The sequence below is a fragment of the Gallus gallus genome, chromosome 4 (assembly GCF_016699485.2).
Source record: "Gallus gallus isolate bGalGal1 chromosome 4, bGalGal1.mat.broiler.GRCg7b, whole genome shotgun sequence".
In the NCBI taxonomy this organism is placed as follows: domain Eukaryota; kingdom Metazoa; phylum Chordata; class Aves; order Galliformes; family Phasianidae; genus Gallus; species Gallus gallus.
In genome coordinates, this window is record NC_052535.1 from 52,254,139 (window position 1) to 52,275,884 (window position 21,746).

The 21,746-nt window shown below is 40.0% G+C and overlaps 1 long non-coding RNA gene across 1 annotated transcript in view; it reads right to left on the minus strand.

Moving 5' to 3' along the window:
- Positions 1-293: 293 nt before the first annotated feature.
- LOC121110697 overlaps positions 294-21,746 on the minus strand; it is a 52,962-nt gene continuing 31,509 nt past the window's right edge. The window contains exons 2-4 of the long non-coding RNA XR_005859598.1: positions 14,049-14,109; positions 1,636-1,698; positions 294-472 (exon numbers count right to left, since the gene is read on the minus strand). This is a non-coding gene — a long non-coding RNA (uncharacterized LOC121110697). The remainder of the gene's footprint in view (positions 473-1,635; positions 1,699-14,048; positions 14,110-21,746) is intronic.

Here is a 21,746-nt window from a genome sequence, read left to right on the forward strand (position 1 = left end):
AGAATATGCTTGCTAGCACAATTTGGCAACAACAACAAAAGTTTTATAGTGAGTTTGGTTAGCAATGACCTTCCATAAATTAAGATATGAGATCAGTGGACTTAGGCTAGAAGCTGCTTTTCTATTTGAAGTTTTCCAGGTTTTGTTAAGGTTTTACAAGTGCTGATAGCCTTGCTCTCCTATCTTCCTCTCTGAGTCCATGGGCTCTCATCAGGCTGTCACACCCAAGGTCTCCAGACAAGGCTTCTTACAATGTGGCTTTTTTTCACATTATTTATGCCCCTATTTATTTTCTTTCAATTCAGTACCTCCCACAGAGCAAAACTCCCAAAGCTGGGGTCTTACCTTTGTGTTTGCATGAAATGGCTTTCCAAGCAGTTTGTGTTGACTGGGGTTTGTACCATCGATTCATATTGGCAATGGTATGTGATAAAACATGCTTCACTCCACCGTTGAGGGGTACCTTTAACACCTAAGGAAAGTGAATTTTGTCTCTCTTCTGCTATGTTACCTTACCATCATTATTCTTCATTTGGCTCAGCCTTTGAAAATGTTTTCCTTTTGCTTACTAATGTTCATTACTACTAGCGGCACACAAAAGGGGCCCATTTTTCTCACAGTTAGCATACTATACATATGTTAGATACGTTCCTCAGGATGAAATATGTCACTGGTCTCTGTGGTGCTGCTCTGCTGCCAAAGAAAGCCATAAGGTATGGCAGTAATTTGAATTTACAATCCCAACAAGCAACTTTTGAAGCAGAAAACACTTCCCAGAATTTCAGATCAGAGGGAGAAAATGCCATTTTCTCTCAGAACAGCTTCACAGTACCTGGGAGGAACACAGCAGAAAGAAGGTAAAAGCAGAAGCATTCAAGAAGAGTAATGTTCAAGAGGCCCATTAAAAATTTATTTCCTTGGAAAGATGTATATTTTTTCTGAAAGTTGAAGTGTTCTTACACCTCAGAGATGCAATATGGGAGGCAGAAACACTGCTTTTCTTTTCCAGCTGTGCTGAAGCCAAGATGGTGCCATTCCTGGTGCAGCAGTGTATGTGTCATGTATTTCTTACAATGGTTTGGCAAAATGTCAGTCCCCATCAGCAGTGCTGCCTGCATGGCTGTTACAACCAGAGCAGCTGCATTACGGCTGCCGAATAGATGCTTGGAGGGCTGTATTATTTGCTCTTTTGTCCTTATCTAGTTACTCATGGGCCTCAAAGCTGGACTGTAGGGAACATTTGCCAAAGGGGAACACCTTTGGCTCATGTTTAGATTTGTAGTAGAGACAGATGTCCACTGAACACTCTCTTTTCTCCAAGATCTGTCAGTAACCATCTGATGGGTATTACAGTTGGGCTCTCGACTGCATTTGTGAAGTCAGGCTCCCCTCATCTCACACATACCCATGACTTAAACTCAATTATGTATGGAACCATGAAAAATGTCTATGCCTACGCAAGAAGTTGTGGCTCCCATTTAAACAACAAAGGATAATATTAGATTAAGAATAATTTAACAGATTTTCTATGCTAACAAACTAGCACTTTTCTGAATTCTCTATGGGTTGAGGAAAATCTCATTTTCTGGATGAGCTTCCCAAGCCTTGGTGTATGTACCCCAGCTTCTGACTCACAAAGGCTTCTTGCTCCAGTGCACTCCCTGTTTCAGTTGTGGGAACTGTTTGCCTTCATTTGCACTGAAAAGGGAGAAGGGAAAAATAAAAATGAAAATGTGGCCTGTATCAAGATTATTGTCATCTCTAGTATTCTGCCAACTATTATTTTTCAGAAAATGCCAGAATTGAAAAAGAAGAAATTGCAGAAGGCTGAAGATTATACCTAATTTTACTTGTGTTGATGATTCAATTGATATCCATAAGGCACTGATTTATTAATGTTCCCAAGTGCTTGTCTTTCCTGGAAAACAGTTTCTGCCTGTTTGCTTTGTTTTAATTCCACATACCAGGCAGAGTGGTGTAAATCATCTTTGCTGCCCATATGACTCCTAATCAAGCACACTAGGTCCTTTTGGGACATAGAAATACTGATCTGTGATTGATGGCAGTTCTCCGTCATTGGGGCTACAGAAATGAATTTCTTCTGCAAGAAATATTCTAGTTCTTCTTACCATAATTTAATTCACGATAAGTGGGAGATCCAGGGAGCACAAGTGCAGCCACCATACAGGCAGCCCAACTCTTTCCAAAGACATTACAAATTGGGCTGTGTCAATAACAGTTGCACTGAGTTATTGCTGGTCTTCTCCCCTTTAAACCATTGTGAGCCTTGCTAGCAAACCTTCTCCTCAAGACAGACCTTTTTAACTTATTGTTTTCCTGAGTGGAAATTTCTAAATTTCCACTACTCAAAGCCAACTAAAATCTAGGGTGAGATTCATAGCTGGAATAGCTGGACTAGTCAAAATGAGTTAGAATTTTTTTTTATTGTCATAAAGATTAAAAGGAGTCTGATACTTGTCTGACATTGAAACCTATATGCCCAATTCTTGTGTTACTGGGGAAGTCTGTATGCATTCTTAAAATAAAGCTTGACTCTAATGACGAAAATTAACAATAACCTCATTTGTTTTTATTCACAACATGTCTATCAAATGTAATTTTATTCCTGGAATTTTTAATGGCATTGTTAATTGAATTAAAATCTTTTTATAAGTCTGCTGCTGACAATATTGTCAGAACATATGCTGTGAGTATTTCAGAGTCTAACATCATATTCCACAAGTTTTATGATGATTATTGTTGCTCGTATAGAAGTCTTCAACTGTTCCATAAGTCACTCTTACAAGAAGCTGCCTAGTTCAAAGCAGCTAGAAAATAATATCTGGGTCTTTGCAGGTCTCAAATTTAACAAATACATAGTTAAACTAGTCGGAGACTTAGGGAATACTCTATTTCTCTCTCTGTTTTCTAAGCAGAACTTAGGTCAGTCAGAAGTTCCTTTTAATTCTGGCAAGGCAGAATAATTAATAGTTCAAGGGCATAGAAATTTTCAGTTGTTTGCACTCTCTTGCTGTTAGAGTAACTTTAGTTTCTGTCAGCATTTCTGTTAGCTATTCCTTAAGCTGGAGGTTTGTAATTTTGAATAACACTCTTCCTGGTTTGAAACTCAGCAATGTATGTATATTAATCAGAGAACTTCACATATTTGTCTGCTTCTTCACCATATAAGTAGAGTTATGACTCCCTTGTTCCACTAAAGAGAAATCTGGATATCTTAAGGGAAAAACATAGAGATAACTCCACAGAAAGCAGTTATGTAGAGTGATTTGCAAAAAGAGAACAGCAAGGGACCTTGTGAAAATCTATAAAGCATCAGATTTATTTCTCGAGGCCAAAACAATCTCCAATCTTTTTTTTTTTTTTTTTTTGTAACCTTCTATAAAAGGAGATATAGGAAAAACTTCTCTCCAACCAGTAACTTGCAGTGCCTTGTGAATTAAGTACAGAAGTTAGTCCTTAATTAATAAACTTGTGAAAGTAATGTGATGTACTCTAAGTTCAAGTATTCAACTATTTCTAACTTTGATGCCACTCACAGAGCACGTCTTCTTGCTGGAAAAAGTATTTGGACCCTCATAGACCATAAAAGAATGTGGCAACACATTACAGTTGTGAAGGGGTTTTGTGGAGGTTATGAATTCGCTTCGGTTTTGGGGTTTATCTTTTGAATATTTTGCAGCTCTGGCAGACATAATGTCATCTCCTCTTGGGATCTCTTTGAAGATCATGAAGGGATCTCTTCCTTCATTTTTTTCTCATTGAATACAGCTTTATCACACATATGAGAAATGAATCCTCTAAAACTGGCACAGTATAAAGGTGACAAATTGTTAGACGCAATTTCCATGATAAGTAGCTTGCAAGAAGGCCAAGATAGAAAGTGTTTTTGAAAGGGGAAAGAATTAAGACAGGCTGCAAAAGAAATAGGACAGCCAGAGATCTGAATGAGGAGAAAAACCTTGAGAAAGGCATATGTATACTGACTATGAAGGAAAAAAGAAGAAAAATTGTTATCTTAATGAAACTATCACCAAAACTCATCCAACACTTGTTTGCAAAACCTTCATATCATTACAATTCCCTGTCAAGTTTTCTAACACATGAAGAAAAAAGAAGCTGTCTCTGCCTTTGCCCTGGCACCCTGTTAGCCCTATCTTCACCTATATTTGCTCCATGTAGCATGTCGAATGCTTGTCACTGAAAGTATTGTCTTTTCTATGGGAGATGCAATGTACCATGACTAAGGTTGTAAACTGCTGAGCAAACAGAAAAGGCATAAAATGGACAAGAGGGAAAAAAATGTGATGTGTAGAAACTGGGAAGATCCACTTATCCTGTGTTAGGCAAAGAACAGTGGCAGACTGTTAGGATGAATGGATTGATTTTGAACTTACTGACTAAAAAAAAAAAAAAAAAGAATTTAAAAATATTTTGGCCTGTTCACAATCAGATATGAGGAAGTACTTCATTTCCTACTTCAGAAACATAGGCTCTGCCACCAAAAATGAAGAAGACAACCAATTAGCCATACAGGTACACATGGACCTTATCTGTATAGCTCTTCCTGATGCTGTCTGGATTCTAAGAGATTTTACCAGCATGTTAAAATATTCAGCAAAGTTTTATAGTAAAGCTCTCTCTTTGTTTCTTTTCTTATTTGTAGTTATTTTTTTCTTGTCAAGATGTGTGTTTGAAGGCAGAGATGCATTTCTAGGATTAAAACTGAGTAAATGTTTCACATATAAAATATGCTTTCCAAGACAAGAGGTAGAAGCACAGATTACCTAGAGTGGAATATTGCACCTTACAAGTATGTAGGAAACAGGCACACAAATCATACTTGGAGCACAGAGGAACAGTTTCCTCACTGAATTGAAGGGCAATTGTCATTTCTGTCATGGGCAACTTTCACTGTTGCTAGGAAATCAAAACTGTTGAAGTTGGTCAAAGACAAAAAGCTCACGTTGAATTTATTTTTACCCCCCCTTCCAAAATAAAGCACCCATCTTCCCTCTGGATGGAGGGGTCCCTCTGAGCCCTCACACTGAGATTTAAGTTGTGGAAAGATCTCAGCTTACAGACGGCTTCTGTGATCAACAATAACAGAAAAGCCACTTTAAAATAACAGCACAGGAAGCTACTGTGCTGTTCTCTGAAGAACCTACAGCATTGCAAAGCCAGTCATAAATCTGCCAACAGGTCCAGCACACATCTAGCTTTCCTAGCATGTGTGTGTATAATGATATAACACGAGAGGCAAGCATGCACACCTCTCCTTTCATGGCTTGACATGCCGATAGCTGTTGGGCTTACAAAGCCTGTGCTACAAGCGGAGCCTGGCTGGCACCAAGCAGAGGTATTGAATTTGATACAGAGTCGCTTGTCCTCGGCCTTGTGCTTTTCACAATTGTGGCAAGCTCCGAAAGCCTCAAGCCTTTCATTTGATAGTTGAGAAATGTGTCATTTCTCTCCCAGGCCTCTATGGGCTCCAGGAGAGAAAGAAAGGCCAGTCCCTGTGGAGCAGGTGGGCAGGTAGGCATCCAAACAGGGCCTGCCTCAGCCCTGTACCGTGTGCTGCCCCACACCCAGGCTACTGGTCAGAGTATACCGTTATTTTTCTTCAGGAGAGACTGTTCATGTCCAAGTGATCCCTCTGCTGCTTCCATAGGCAGCAGAACTAGACTTTATGATTACGCTTTAATGACAAGGAACCTTAGCAACAGATGTTGCTCAATGGCTGTACCTGCTTTCCCTGACCACAGCCATCAGCTGTATTACTGGATGTTTCCCCACACACCAACAAAAGCAGTTTTTGAATAGGTGCCAGACATGTGCTAAATGCTCAGCGGTTTAATAAATGATGACATGCCTTAATAATAGAATAAACTGATGGCGACCAAGCACAGCTGAAGCAAATCGGCTACGTGGTGGCACAAGGCTTAATTATGTGCATTAGGTGAGGGATTCAGAGAGAAAATGGTGAGCAAAGTGCCTTTCAGCTTAATGTTTTTCACTCGAGCACTGCTAGCTAGCAGTGTTAAGAGATTATGTAAATTGATAGACTAACTTCTCCATTAGTCGCCAAAGCTGAATCTTCAAATTTCATTATGGCAGAAGAGCAAACATGCTTATGTAAGGTTTCTTATTCTTACTTTATATTTTCTTTTCCTCAGATTAGTGAAGGTATCTCTTGGTTCTCTGTCACAGCCAGCAAGAGTCAAGGAATATTCACTATCATACTAAAATCTGTGTCCTCAACCCGCTGAAAAGCCTGAACTTCTGCTTGCCTTGCTGCTAACAATGCCTTTCACTCTTTTAATTGGGAATGCATCTGAGTAACTCTGAGCAGCAGATTTGGGACTCAGCAGTTTACAATCCAGGGAGATGTCTATTCTTAAGCATAGTTAGGATTCCTGTTAAGCGTGTGGTTATCTTCTGAAGTTTACACATTTTCAGTTCCTCACATTTAATTCTTGGCAACTTGCCTGCTGTTTTTATTCATGTGATGTGAAATCATCCCATTAAATGTGTCCAATACATTGTGTAGTTATGAAATACATGCAGGTCCACTCTCAGATCTGAAATACATTTTCTAATAGAATAGGTTTTTTTCTACATAGTTATAGGCTAAGTCAGCCTATATCTGTGTTGAATCCTGAAGTAAAATCCAGGTGTTTAATTTGAATTTTTGAAAAAAAATCTGTCTAATAAATGCTGAGTAGTTAAAATTGTAAAGATAAAGGCAGTGTGACTTGTAAAGTGTGGCAAAGCAAATATACATTTCATTTATTTCATTATTTGTACAACTCTCCTCATGTAATCTGTACTTGTGTATTAGAGCTTATAGTTTCTTTCTCTGTTTGTACATTGATAAACACAGTATGAGTGTTGGTATCTCTACATCCTTTGTCTGGTATTAAATAAAACTAAGGAAAAAGAAAATCAACTTTTCTTTACCTGGCCAGAGATGTCAAAACCATTACAGTGAGTGTGTAAGGCAATTTTCATGGGAGCGGTGAATAACTTCACTCCTTGCTTTTCAACAGAAAGGTGCTATTTCTGAGTCTCTCACACTCTGGATGCTGGCTTTTATATTCTTTGGAAGAAACATGTGCCAGCCATTTCCCATTCAGGCCTTGCTTTTTCAAGATGAGCATCTTTTGTTGCTGCATATTGTCTGTGTATGTTCTGCACATTTGTTGAAGCTGAACATAAATATGTGTAAGAGGAAGTCTTACTCTGCTAGACTGCTATTCCTGGAGAAGAGCCATTTAACAATCAATATCTCTGGTGAAATGTCTCTATTTATGAAGTTAATGATTTATTTAAATATGATTTCAGAGACTGAAATACCCTAAGGTGCACATTATTCTGACAGAAGTCAAGGTTAAACATAGGTTGCAGTATGCCAACAAAACAGATGTTTAATCAAAGTCATATAAAATATTTACAGCAAAGTTGCAGCTGTTCATGAAGTGCCACACTTGACATGCCATTTGATATGGAAGCTTTAACAAAAATCCTGAGATGTGACCTGGCAATGGCTTAAGATAAGTAAGCTGTCATTAAGGTATATTTTCCTTCTTAAAGCCAAGTTGGATTCGATCTGTCTCTATGAATACTCACTTTGCCAGGCTGTGGGGTGCTTCTGCCACTAAAAGGAATCATGACAGCTCCCTCAAACTCTGTTTTAAGCTTCATAGACTATCTGAAACTGAAGGCATTGTGTCTCTGGCAGTTTCCATGTTTGTATTCCACTGGGAAAACAGAACACGTCTGGATGGCACTGGATTTAATGCTGCATGTGCCTAAGACAATATCTGTTCTTTTTCCTGACACTGTGAATGATGAAGATGTGGGAAGAAATGCAACTTGGACTTCACTTGAAAACAGACTGCTGACTTTGAGACACTTCCCTCCTGACTCTATGAAATATGTATTACCTGCTTAGTGCAGGAGAAAACCTGGTTCTCTTCCGATGTGAGCCAGAAGTTGTACAGAGAATACATTTCCTTTTACTGTCAATGTTTCAGTCATTAACTGGATCTGGATTTCATAGCAAGAGATTGCTCTTGCAGCTCCACTATCACAGCTCTATGCTAGAAACTCCAAGCTGACTGCTATACCATCTGCTCTTTCCAAGGAACTTAATCTGCAAAGGATACTCAACATTTTGTCCAGTTAAATCCTTTTCAAAACGAGTGGTGTTTACACCATCATATGCCCAGCCAGCATAGTTACTCACACACGGACAAATCAGCAAGATAATACAATTGACACTTGGAAATAATTAATCTTTAATTTAGGAGATAATTAAAAACATGGACACAATCCCCTGCAAACAGTTGCATTTGTGGAGTAGCTGGTTATGCAGTCCCTCTCATTTAGTCTGACTGCTCGCGGGCAGAAACAGTGACCTTAGTGGAGGTGAGAGCAAAACTCCCACTGACTTTCACTGGGACAGGATCTCACTCTCCATGTGTGAGTGCAGGTGCAGGTACTGCAGGCTTACAGCCTTGCATCAAGTTTTTTTTTTCTATCAGGAGAGTTATATGCAGGGGAAAAAACACTTTCACAGCCAAGTCTTTATTATTTGTGTAGGATTACTTTCTAGTTAACAGGGAGTATATTTAAAGCTATTTTCTTTTGAAAAGCATGCCTCTACTCCCAGGCAGCCTCTAAACTGCTGTAAAAGGAGCAAAGGCTTTATTTAAGCAGAGCAGACAGACTTAATTCCTGCTGAAATCTTGGTTCCTCTTGAGGGTCTGGCCAAGTGTGAATTTGGCCTGGTTGCAGCATGATCCAGAGACCTGCATGCTGGTTTTACTCAGAAGTACCAAATAGGGGCAGATGCACAAGAAGATGTCTATTTGCCTGAGATTGAACTGGAATTCCCCATATTAACTGCATGGATTTGACAGGGATGTAGTGCACTGCCTCGGGATGCTCCACAGAAGCGGTTACCTGCATGTTAATTTTCCTCAGGCATATTCACACCACACTAAAAAAGAAATGTGTGCCTAATAAGGCATGTCATTATTAAACCCGATTGGTTTTGGATTTGGGTGATTATCAATGCATATTAGTTCTGGAACGCCTTGGAGACTGTTTTGCATAGCTTTACAGCAGCAGTAAACTATCAAATCAGTGTTTTATGTGGAGTCTGCCAGTCTCCCCAGTGCCAATGGTTTCCTCCTCACTCTTGAAGTGAGGAATGCTCTTGTGCTATGGCCAGCAGAATGGGAAGTGGCTGAGATACACAGGAGGAAATGGTAAAATGAAAGAAAATGGCAGTAGCTATTTCAGATATGGATCCAAAAGCTGATTGGCATAATCTTGAAAGACTTCTCACTTGCAAAAGTAGATCACAAAGATTTCTAAGGAGATTTGCAGTTTAATTAAGTTTCCCATATTTCCTGCTTCTGCATTTCCTCATGGCAATGGAGCATGTTGAATACCAAGGACCAGAATAACAGAAGGGCAGGAGAGACAAAAGTCATTGAATTAAGAAAAAAATGATCATTTGTTTTAAGCTAAATTCAAGTCCTGGACAAAATTCTATTGTGATATGAAGGTCTTACCATTTCCAGGATAAACTAAAGGAAAATTAAATTAAATTTTGAACTGCTATGATTTCCATTTATTTTGTACTCCTCTCACAGTTCTGACCTTTTTATTTCTTGTCTCCCCTCAGAAAAGCAATGGTACTATCCAGGCTCTTAGCAGTCTTCAGAGAACAGCTGTTCCACTTAGGTTTGTTTTGTTTTGTTTCTGTGTTTGCTTTTGTTTTTTTGTTTGTTTTTGCCAAGTTGTCTGTGGGAGGTAAGAAAACATTTTTTCTACGTTCATGTATTAAAACACATCTGAGGCTATATAAAGTCCATTTATGGAACTCACAGAAATAGATTTTTTAGGGTGTAATATAATATTTTTCTCCTAGAAAATGTAATTCTTTCTTTCCTGGTGGAGGGAAGACTTTATTAGCTCAAAGCCACAATTGGAGGAATAATAAAGAAAATAAATATATCAATATAGTGATCTGCAACTTCTTTGACAGTTTTGCATGTATTTTAATGTATTCTTGCCTGAACTTTTCTATGAGTGATGTTGTTTGCATGACAGAAAACTTATATTCTCCTATATATTAATATTTGTACCTGAATGTAGTATTTACAAGAGAATATGCAGTTGATAACAGAAACAGTGAACTGCTATCACTGACGGGATAAGAAACCCTGGTTGGTTGCACTTGTGCATCATGTCCAGTTGGACAGACAAAGAGATGACACCATGGCTTCCTGAGCGAGGAAGCATGTGTAGATGTGAAAAAGGACTTGAATAGAAAATTGTCTTTAAGCATTTATTGCATGGCTAGAAAAACAGGGATCTTAATTCTCTCTCACACCTTCACACTGTGAAGAGTTCAATCCCTGTTAAAAATTAAGGATTTGTTTTAAAAGTTTGGAGTGCACTCTTCTCCCTTTAGAAATGGAATCCAAGTCTGTTCTATAGAGTCCAGAAACAACAGCTTACAAAGACCTCACCTGCTGAAACAGAAAGCCACTTCATCCTCCCTAAAAAGTGAAACCTCTTGAATTCACCAAAAGACACTAGTGTGTGACTTCAAGTCACAAAGGTCAGGTGCCTCAGTAAGAGCATGGGCAGCTTGGAGCCACTCTTAGGAGACTCCCATCACAGAGCCGTGGGAGGAGATCCTCTAAGAGATGCATGGCAGGGAAGTGTGAGACCTTGAGATTCCTGGGCTGCGGGAGGTGTTCACAGGCAATTGACGAACAGAGGAAAGGCTATCCCTGAGTCAAATTAGGTTTGCCATTCAGTGGCTTTCACTAGCAAACAATTAACTTCAAAGGAGGCACTGAAATTGGAAAACAGGATGGCCAGCATGGACTGCAGCCGGTAGGAAATGAAATAGGATTTCATTTTATTTCATGCTACTGCTTCCTTCTTCAAAATATTGTGTTTTAATTTGTATACAAATTAGGAATCTAAACGATCTCCCAAGTTCTTTGGGCATGCTTTGGACAATGGATATTGATTTGAGAATTCTCATTTTAGACAACATAAACGTTTTAAAGAATACTTGATGCTCACTCAATATGACCCCTACCACTACTGAACATAGCAGAGAATAGAGGACAAAAAGGACTACATCAATAAGAAATGAGTGTTCCCACTCTCCTCTAGAAGGGACAAACAAGGCACTGAGATGAGGGATGAATATTACTCCTAATGAACCTACTACTGAAAACTAAGGATGCAAAAAGCTCAAATCAAAGTTTGATTTCAACTACGAGACAAGTCTGCAGGAACCCATGATCCATAGTGCTAGCAGTAATAAATCTGATGTATAAATCTATTAATAAATATTGTTTTTTATAAAGCTGTGGGCTTGGATCCAGAGTTACATGGTGAAATTCCCAGGTGTGTTTCATATCACATTTGTTCTGGCCCGCGGCATCCATGGGGCCCAAGATGCATAACACAATATCAGCTCCTGTCAAGTTAATGTAGCTTTCTATGTCTGTCTGAGGATGCAGCCACCTGAAGCAGACTGCAGACTCTCAGTTCTTTTCCACCTGTGCTCTCCCACCTCCACCTGCATGTTTGAACTGAATATTTTGTGTTTGATCACACAGCTGTGCAATGAATGCAATCAACCCACTGGTCCTACTGAAATCCACTATTGTTCTACAGAATTTATTTTTGGCTGGAGCTGAGAGCTGATCCAGTTTGCCATGCAAGTGTAACAGCTGATGCACAGTTGGTGACGGAAAAGGATGTCCAGGGTGAGATGAGAGCAGGGGGCCTCTTTTAGTAGCAGCAATCTAAGACCTATTTAAGCTGCAAAACTGTGTCTCTAAGGTTCTCATCTCCTAGCTGAACTACTTTTCCAGAGAGTTTGGGCCCAGGAGAGGGGAGTGAAGAAGGGATCTAGTTCCATTCCTTTTACCTTGCTTTGGCTGAATGGTGTACTAGACGATAAAAAGCAGCACAGATCCTCAGTGTATTGCTGCCGTTTGTACCTGTGGTGGACAGTAACTGTGATGTGTGCTCGGTTATCGGTTGCCTTTTCTTTTCCGTGCATAATAGTGGCTTGGCAGCCATCTCGGTTTACTCCTCAATAAAAACAAATATATCTCATGTTATACGGATTCTTTCTGTGTATATTGGATTTCTTAACTCAAAAACTGATCGAAGCTACAGGGTTTTTTTGAAGGGAAAATATCAAAGCCCTAGGGATCTGGCCTGAGCAGAGGGTTGTTAAGGAAACAAAGGAAGGATGGAGTGGGTAGATCATTACCAAATGGCCCAGCTACACGGGCCCTGCTTCCCTAATGAGCCTGACAGCATGCAGAGCCGCCTCCCTCTTTATATGTAAAGCAAATCCCTCGCCCTCTCTGACAGCCGCTATTTACATCTGCAAATGAATCCATTTTCCAGCATCCCCAAGCAGAGACAGGCAGAGAGCAGAAGGAGCCGGGCGTGCAGCACCCACTGCACCGGGAGCACGGCCCTCCCGGGCAGCACCTGCCTCTCGTCCAGTGTCCATCATCTCAGGAGGAAACGCCTCGGTGCAAGAATTTTCAGGGGGCTATCATCTGATTGAGCTGAACCTCTCCCCTGTCTCTTTGTTACCCATTCCTACAGCTCATATGGCTGAATTTGAGGTTAGGGAACCAAAAGGTAATCTTTTCTGAAGAGAGACACAAGATTCAGGGATGGTTTCAGTGTCTGAGCGGGCAGGTGTGGACAAAGACAGGAGAAACCATGGGGTGGGTGATAGGGTCAGTATGAAGTGACCCATCAGACCTCATCCTCATGTACTGTTTGGGCAAAAGCATTCCCATCAGACACTGGAACTTCTGGGGAGCCAGTGTGGCAACTAGTGAGATTTTGTGTTGCATTCTCATCTAATGACAACCGAGTCATTAATTTGACTAATTTGCTGGGAATTATTATGAAAACGCATTTTTTGATTGGAGAGTGAAGGTGAGAAGTCTTCTCTCCGGTATGGGGTCTCACATTAATTGCTAAATGTGCTGAAGTGAGAGAGAAAAATGTGGGAACATATGCACTGTATTCCTTCTTTTGTTTTATATGAATAAGCTGTAATACCCCTGCAAATGCAAAGAAAGCAAGAGGGGAAATCACAGCCCTTCCTGCAGAACGCAGCAGGGAGCCCCGCGCCTGCAGTTCGCCTATTGTGCGCCTCCCAAAGAGGGGCTTGTTCTGCTGAAATGCCAGGCGTCTCTGGAGCTAAGGTTATCCCCTGAGCAGAATATATAAATAAGAGATTACTTGCAAGCTCTGCAGCCAGACTTGAGGTGTAGGAAGTGTTTGTTTTTGTTTCTGTCACCAGGCAGCAGGGAACCCGTCTCCTTTGTTCTGGAGGTCATGCTGCTAGAGATGGCAAATATTGACATACATGGAGGTAGTTTTCATTTTCACGTGTTTTTTGTTACTTTTTACTGCTATGTTATTTTGCTTTTCTGTTCTCTTGTTTTCCAACACTTTTTTTTTTTCTTTTTTCTTTTTTATGTCATTTCCCCACTCTGACTTTACTATCATGGATTGCAAACAGCATGACAGAACTGCAGGGGATATTATAGTCTCATAACCTTTGTGATGACTTGCCCCAAATGAGCTGACAGCTTTAGCTTCAGCCTACCATGATAGGGACAGGGGTCTGTATGCCAGAGGCATTAATTAGCAGGCATGACAGGGATTCTCTTGCAGAAACTGCACTTCCCTCTGGTCCTTTCACATTTGTCATTTCAGCTCAAGGTTTAGAAATGTTGTCATCCTATATTTTCTTTTGCTGTACCTGGCTGGTGCTTAGACAAAGGAACAATTTTACGTGGTTATAAAGCACAAAAATGAAAGGAAGAAGACTTAGAGACAAGCAACTTGCCCAATATACCTTCTCTTCTCTCTAGCTGCTCTTCTGCAGATAATTTCGTTTGATACAACTGTGATTTCTACTTATTACTCATTATACAAAATACCTGTCTTCTTCCCAAATTCAGGAAGACTGGCATGCAGCTCAGCTCACTGAGGTACAAAGATCTGAAAGAAGGAAAAAACATCCATGTTAGTAAAATCTGGAAGAGTCTGCACAAAACCTGTAATATGAAATGATAAAACACAAGAATAAGCAACAAAATTTGTTCTGTTACTATGAGCTCAGATTTGTAAAGTCCTAGTATATTTTCTGTTAATCACAATGGATAAGCAGGAAATAATGTTTTAGCATTGAAGTAAATATTTGTAGTCATAATCCTTATAACCATATAGAATGGGAATTGCTTTAATATTCGACATTCTACAAATAAAACATGTAAAAATTAATTTGCAAACAAAAATGTTAACAAAGACCTCAAAAAGTCACCTATTGCTCAGTATTTTGAGTAACTTATGTGTTTGATAAGGATTGCTAAGAGGCATCATATTAACCCATTAGAACAACTTACTGCCTGGGTAGTTCACATTGACATTAATTAGCAGCCATGGAGGCAGAGTTTTCTATTTCATATGTTCCTTGCTACCCATTTCTGCTTCAGATTTTGCTTTCCTGATGATAGTGTGTATAGATAAATATTCCTTGCACTGATAAAGTTCTGGGTAGAGATTCACTCTTCCAAATTCTCCCAAATCCTCCTCTTATGTTGAGTATTTCTGAAGCATCTTGGTAGCTGTGGCACCTTTTCAAAAGAGCCATCTTGGAAATGATCACATAGCAACAGTAATTTAAAGTTTACTGTGAAGAAAAGATAGGGCATTTGACTGACCCATACCAAGATTTAGCTTCTCAGCATTCCTACAAGAATATTCAGTGACCCCTTAATATCCCACAGTGGTGAGGGAGGGAAGGGAGAAGGTACTTGTAATCATGTTGCAATTATGATTCTGTCACCGTCCTTTCCCTTTCATCTGAAAATTGTCCAGATTGAAAGCGAATCGTTACTGAGATGATCATGATCACAGGCATTTGTTAATAAATAACACTCAGCACAGTTTGGATTAATAATGCCTGAGTGTTAAAGGATTCTGTAGATTGCCTCCTAGGTGGTCGTGTGATTAACCATTGACCTTGTGCGTTGTTTCTGACCCACTTGGATGACTGAAGCATCTGAACAAGGAACAGTGAGCTCTGATTAGAAATTATGTTTTTTGATGCAAAATGTTGGCTGATAATAACTCATTGTACAATCTGTGAAACATTCAGGATTCACAAATGCCTCATGATTAGAGTCCTCACAGAAAAATGGCAACATGTCTACCCTGAATCATTCACAGTTTTAATCTATGAACATAATTGTAAATCAAGGCTCTCTTTGTAGGAGGGCCTTACCCTTTTGCCCATTGTATGGGTGTAATTTTTCTCAGAGAGAACTAAAACCCAGCAATAGGTTTCAAAGGGATCTTCCTTGGCAGGGAAAGAGACATTGCTCTTCACATACTGAATATCAAAGGTCAATATCTTCCCTGTGTAAGCAACATTCAGGAAGCAGTTTTCTGATGTCAAAACCCATCTGATTAGACAACATCCATATCCAATTGTGCTTCCAAGGATGGGGCTTTATACACCTGACAAAATGCTGTCTCAGCTTCCCTGGCTGAGGGTACTCTACATTTACCACATCTAGCACGAACAGTAAATCTCTGTGTGATGGAAAGCAAGGCTATTACATGTCTTTAAAAGTCCTCAGAATGCTGCCCTGATTTATGTAACCTTTGCATAGCAAGGCACTTCAATAAATGCTGATCTCATCCCAGCAATCAATGGTAAAGAATATTTCTGCATTATTAGGGGGAAAGAACTACCTCCCCACCTTCAGTCCTGAGCATAAGATAATACTCCCCCCTCTGCACCAGCTCTGATGAGATGACTGCAGGAGTCAGGCAGCCAGTATGACCTCGGTACCCTTCCTAATATCACAGTGCCTATCCTCAGAAAGGTGGTTTCCAGTAAACTGCTCTACTGAATGAGGATTGTATCTTGGTTGGTCTTAAAAAGACAGACATGGGCACTTATTTTCTCATTTGATGGTTTATTTCTCTCCATGCTCTTTGCAGGAGCAGTGAGGCTGAGACTCTCACCCACGGGAGGGAGTTCCTCTCCATCACCTTGGGGAAACTGGGAGGGAGAGGGGAATACTTGTCACAGCACAAGGAGTAAGGTCCCATACTACAACCTACCAGTTTCAAGGACTTTAAGCCTGTTAAACTTTAATCTGACAGACTGTTCTGGACCATGTGTAACAGAGGGATGTACAAAGAAATTGCTCTGGGACCGTTTGTATTTGGTAATAAGATAAAGTTTTGGAAGAAATTTGCTTCAGTTTCCTTAATTAGAAAAAAATTATATATATAGGTGAAAAATAGAGAAGAAAAAGTTTGGTGTAAATAGAGGGATGAAGACATATGTAATATACAATGCATTACTAAATCTGTGTTTAGCGACCTATATTTTTCAATGACATTATAGCACTGAATTATTTATCTAACATTAGCAGTATGTACATGTATATTTAATGTAGAAAAGTTCATCCATTTGGAGAGGGGTTTTAAATTAGCACATGGGAGAGGCTGCTTCCTTGGGTGTTTGCATGACTTTATAGAAGCTGCCCTTCCCTAGCCTGTGAGCCCCATTCTATTTTTGAACATATTTCTCTGAGTTTCCATGCTGTTTGACAGAGGTCTGATAGAGATACTACTCATGCCTCAGGCATATAGGAATACTCTGAGTAACAAAAGAGAAATAATATCTGTACCTAGTACACGCCACAGGGTCAAGTCATGGTTATGGGGAGGAGGCAGGGACAAAGATCATACCAGGAGCTGGCTGGGCACGTTACCAGTAAGCCCAAAACAGCTGTGTCCCACTAACTAATAGTCTTTTGCAGGGCAGAAGATACATTTATCATTTTATGACAAGGCAATCCAGGCAACCAAGCCCCTTCATGGCCACCCTCCAAAGCAGTCTGAACTTTCCAGCATCAACATCTCCCCACCCAGCTAAATTCTTGCCACATCCCAAGGTTATACACTGCATTGTAATTTCACTGAACTGTGGGTGCAGACTCCAAGATGCTTTTAAAATCGTGGAGCTAATGGTCAAATACACTTCTTAAAATGGTGGTCCTATTAATACACAGGTCCTATTACATATGCAACCACTTTGAAAATCACATCGACTTTTAGTTGGAGGTGGGTGTCAGATTCCTAAAGCTGAAAAGTGATTGTTTTGCTACGCCTACAAACTACAACTTGAAAGCTCCCGGCTTTCTTGTTTGCTTGGCATGAAAGTTATGGTGTTCTACTAAGGTAGTAAAATGATAATTTCTCCACAAAGATTTAGTTTGAGTTATTTTGAGCAGCTCTCAAGAGAGGGGAAAAAATAGCAACAGAAGATTACCCACAGCTTGTAACATTCTAGCAGGGGAAAGAATTGAAGAGTTACAACTAAGTATTTATAAGCAAACACTTCCTAAAAAGTGCTGTACAGTAAATAATTACCATACTGCTTCAGTCAGGACTCCTCTGATACAAGTCAAACAGGACCCATTTCTGTCAGTATTTCTGTATGGGAAGAAGAAATTCCTCATAGCTCAGCTGAGTGGGTTGTTCAGACTAGAGAAGTGGAGGCTCAGGGGAGACCTTATTGCTCTCTATAACTACCTGAAGGGAGGTTGTGGTGAGCTGGGGGTCAGCCTCTTCTCCCGGGTGACTAGTGATAGAATGAGAGGGAATGGCTTCAAGCTGCGTCAGGGAAGGTTCAGGCTGGACGTTAGGAAATACTACTTCTCTGAAAGGGTGGTCAGGCACTGGAATGGGCTGCCCAGAGAGGTAGTGGAGTCACCGAGCCTGGTAGTGTTTAAAGAGCGTTTGGATGTTGTGTTGAGGGACATGGTTTAGCGAGAACCATTGATGAAGGGCGGATGGTTGGACTGGATGATCCTGTGGGTCTTTTCCAACCTTAGCGATTCTATAATTCCATGATTCTATGAGTGTGCAGGGAAGATCACAGGGAAGGGTAAGCACCCTATCTTCTGACACCACCACCAGTGCTTGAGTGTCATGCTGAAGCAAGACACTTCTTGACTGTTAATTCTCCATCCAAGCCCTTCTTGAGTCCAGTTTTCCAAAAGCAAAGTTTAACAAGAGCATCAGTGATCTTTGTGTCTTCCTTTTTATTCCTCTGAGTGGACAAGTCTGCTTCTAACTTTTCAGAGATCCAAGATATTCTTACCTGAGCCTGCAAAACTTTCATCTGAGGATCAAAAACAACCAGGTACAATAAGAATAATTAATTTACCTTGTAGGATAATATATTTTAATCCACTTGTGAGTTAGCTCTCCTCCCAGTTTTACACCAGGGAAGCCTCTTAGCAATCTTGAAACTTGAAAGACTTGATCCTCTCCTGCATTAATGCATGCATGTATTATCACTGATTGTTTAGTCTCTCTTTAATCTATTTAAATTCATAATATAGACTTCAAACATATCATTTTATTTCCATTTCAAATTGCATATGAGTCATTAAGCAGAGAGATTTGTTCACTGGTAGCTTTAAAATGTTGATATGATTCACAGAATTTGCTGTCGCCTTAACCAGAGACAAACACCTTTTCACTTGAGTACTGGAGGTGGACTTCTCTCCAGAGAGGCATTCTTTTGGGTCGATGGTCTATTTACTTTTTTCTCCCATTCTTTTCTCTTCCACTCCATATGAATATCCTAGAAGTTTTACTAAAATTGTTAATATTGTGTGTTTGTACTTGCTCTTATTATAACTCTACAAGTGTTTCAAGCCACATGAAGCAATGTGCAAGTATTCTTATGAGAAGTTGAGGTTTTCATTATTTGGCATATGCAGAAACCTCAGTAGCTTTGGACAAATATCCCAGACCAGTGGATTCAGAGGAGCAGCACTTACCAGGCACCTGTGTACCCAATGCCTTCAGCAGTTACCTCTGCATAACCCTTTGCTCTGCCCTCTGACCTCCCCCCAGTCTTGTTTGTCCTCAAAACTGCAAGCAGGGAATGAAAATAAATTCATATAGAGCATATAAAATGTACTGTGAAAATAGCATGGAAAATAATGATGATGGAGAAGTGACTCAAGCAGATCTTTGTAAGAAAGTATTCTAACATACTCAGCTCCACTGAAATGCTCCTTGGCAATGTCCTTCCAACAGAAGGATATGTGCTCCTCATGAGACAAGACTTGGAACAGAGAGAACAGAAAGACCTACCCGTCCTGTCTGAAAGCAACAGCATTATCAGGATGGTCCTCCAGTCACCAAAAGCTGAAGTACTTTCTCTGCTTCAGCTTCTATGATTCCTCAGATGGATTTCTGAAATTCTCTGTAGAAGTTAAAATCTGTAAGAGATGGCCTAATTTCTCTTTTTTCCCTTGGCTCTACAGAGGATGGACAGGAAAACAACAACAACAAAAACAGTAGATCCATGCTATGTTTATTGGGTGAACTTGTTAGGTTTTTAACTTGTAGATAGTAATTAATCTATTTTGAAGAACTAAGTAAGCAGAAAAACCACACCAGGTTACCTAACACTGAGCCACAAAGAAAAGTTGTTAGGAAAGAAAATATAAGTACAGACATGAAATAGCGTTTAGATAGAGATTAAAAAGACAGCGAACAAAAAGCAGACATGTAATTGAGGTAGAATCTTATGTAATGTTCATAAACTTGCTCTGAATATCAGGTTTAGTTCTTACAAAATCCCAGGACATATAAACAAGGCACTTTGAACATTTGACAGCTCAGAGGTGGTAGATTGAGTAAGCCTCCCTTGTGATAGATAGACCCAGAAGCTATTAAAAACTATCCTTACAATGAAGAATTTTCATTTTTAAGAGATTTGGAAATAAAAAGTTATGGGGTAATGTTGCCCTTGAATGAGCTTACTCATATTTACAATACTCATCAGCATAGTGAAACCTGTCTTAGTAACTGCAGGAGGCAGGACAAATAAAGACTGTATCTCAACCACCGGTTGCCCCAAGAGTATTTACATCGCTAATGAGTATGATAGCTGGAATTTTTCTCTTGAGAGTCATTGCAAGGAGCTGATTGATACCAATGGACAATGGTGACAAGTAACTTCTATAATTCAACCTATAAACTGTGTTTCACCTCTTAAAAACTCTGGGGACTGTGGTAAATTTGGTGAGAGTTCTCTGGCTTATCCTATGAAATAGTGCTATTAAATTAATTGGCAAAGAGAGGGAAAAAGGAAGGTATTGAATGTATCATGGAGAGCTCAGTGGGCCTATAGCCATTCCAGTGCCACCAGACATCCCTGTGAGGCAATGCCATTACTATCAGAGCAAGTGCTATCCATCATCAAGAGATCTGGACAACATCTTTTATACAGACGGAGCAATTAGACATTACTTGCACAGTCAAAATTGCAACGGATGGCTGTTTTTATTGGTAGCTATCAGGAGAACCCTTCCAAGCTGCTTATAAAGATAGTTACATGGAAAAAGTATTAGGGTGGAACAAGGCCACGCTATTTATAGGGTGAATCTGCAAAAATAGTTCTTTGTGTGATAATTCTCTGAATCAACACAGCACCTCTTGTGGAAATAGGAGCATTGGAGCAGTTTGGTATGTAGGAACAGTAAAATAGCCCATTGCTATCAGGCTGTAGGACAAAATTCACAGAAAGAAATTCCTCAGTATAAGTAAAAGAACACTTACAAAACTCTGGTATCAACTTCAGTGTTAGTCTTAATTCAGTAAACTTCAAAGATCATCAGGAGTTACAGCTGCAGCCCAGTTTTGTAATAAAAATCTCAGTGTTCTGCTTTCTTGCCTTATCCCAGTTTCTCTGCTGTGGCTGCTTTAGTTCATAATGGAGTGAAAGGAAGAAAAGTTGGGCACAAATAATGTTGATTCAATGAGTCAGGAGCTTGCTGACACTGCTCTGCCCTGACAGGATTTTATGAGAAACAAAAAAAAAGGGGGGGGGGAAATGGGTTTTCTGATGGAATAGGAATCCTCTGGCTTTACTAATAGCAAACTTACCTCAATTCCTCATGATGATCCATCCTAGTAACACATAAGCACCGAGAGCAGATTGATTCCACATTCAGTGAAAGAAAAAAATTAAATAAATCGAGCACCATTAAATCACTGCAATGACCTACAAATGAAAAGATTTCTTGTGGGCGTCAGTGGAGAAAAATCCTGCAACTAGTTTTATCTTGGCAATGGTGGGCTCATTTCAAATGCCTTTTAAACAGAAACACTGGGTTGAAGCTGATCCTGGGACATATGGAGGAGGAGTGCCCTGGGCTGGGTTTAGGCACCTGGCCCAGCTTTTGACCGCACTGGAGAGCCCATGAGACTGTTGGGTAGACCTGGCGGATCCCAGCTGCCTGTGTTCTTCCTCCTTTCAGACCAAGAAACAGAGAAAGGCCAGGAAACGCATCAGTGTCGAACAAATCTCCAAACTCATTGCCCTCAGCAAGACAAAAGGTACTAGAGATGCCAAGTGCTTATTCCATCTTGGCAAGAGCAGATCCAGGACTGCTAATAGGAGCAGAACATTTCTGTTTTAATCTTATGGCTCATCTGAAAGAAAACTGAGGGAGAAACCTCTGGGATCACACTCCTCTGAGGTCTCACTGGGTTCTGCTGATTCAAGGCAAGACTTAAAAGTGTCAGAT